Genomic DNA, 1,256 nt, shown 5'->3' on the forward strand with positions numbered 1-1,256 from the left:
TCCAGTATCAGGTTGACTCAAAACAGCGACTTGTTTTACCACATTTGCTGGTGACCATTGTTGACTGTCACATTCCTTAACTTTTAAGGCCGTACCAAGAGAAAAGTTCAAAAGCAGGACATCAGGAAACTTAAAGACACCAGGTTTTCAAGACTTGAAATATCCAGTAATTTCATTCTTGCACAGTGCTGTCTCCCCTATAGGCTCCCTTCCCCCACTGCCATCAGATCAAAATGAGAACATCCTCCTTATGGAAAACATACTCAATGCAAACAAATTTTAAACCTTGTTGCTACACTACTGAAATAGTATTTTGAACAGAAAAATTACTGCCCTTTGAAGTGGTTTGGTTAGTTTTTTAAAATGGTGTATGAATGTGGACTTGGCAACTGTAAAGAAAAAACTTCCATCAACTACTTTTAAGTTATAAGAAAGAAGGCAAATTCCTTATGACCTGGTCATTCTGTTGGAAAGAAGAAAGTAAAGCAGATTTGTGTCTTCATTTTCTGCTTCCGTTGCAGCCCACCGGTTACCTATTCAAGTATTTCAAAGTTCAGCTTAAGAAACAGAAGAAAATTGTACGTGAATCCTTAAACAGTATTATTAATGGTTAAAGACATGATTCTGCCAAAGCATATAAACTTCAAGTTTTGAATAAACCATGCATGAAGATAAGTGGTTAAAACAGTATAACCTCAAGATATCTTCCCTTAAATACACTCCCAACTGAGCTTTCCCAAGTTCACACTTGGTGTTTGTTTTATTAGTTTTGTGTGATTTGGCATTTTTTGTTTTGGTATTTTCCTTCTGCCCCCAGATGCAGCTATGGGTAATAACTTTTGTACAGCAGGAACTCTACATTCCAGTCAGTCTGTCTGTCTTCATGCTAAAAGCACTTTAAAAGTGAAAAGGATAAAGCTCTTGCCCTATTGAAATCTGACAAACTGGCTTTGGTGGTAGTTTCATTAACAGTAAAGTATGAGGTAATATAAAACACAGCCAAATAAAGCTACTTTTAAGCACTTGCGTCCAACAGCAAAGACATCAGCACTTTTAAATTTGCAGCCCTGTTTCTCCCAAAAGAGAACAGATGCCCATGGTCAGAGAAACAAGTTCCATGAACACACGTGTCAAATTGATTCTGTTTTAAATTCACCTCAAAGTGGAATGTTTCAAATCATGGAAGGGTCTAAACATAAACATTATTTAATGTTAGATACACACTAAGTTTTTATTAAGCATTACACTAGAACTAC

Source organism: Melospiza melodia, chromosome 1, assembly GCF_035770615.1.
Source record: "Melospiza melodia melodia isolate bMelMel2 chromosome 1, bMelMel2.pri, whole genome shotgun sequence".
Classification (NCBI taxonomy): Eukaryota; Metazoa; Chordata; class Aves; order Passeriformes; family Passerellidae; genus Melospiza; species Melospiza melodia.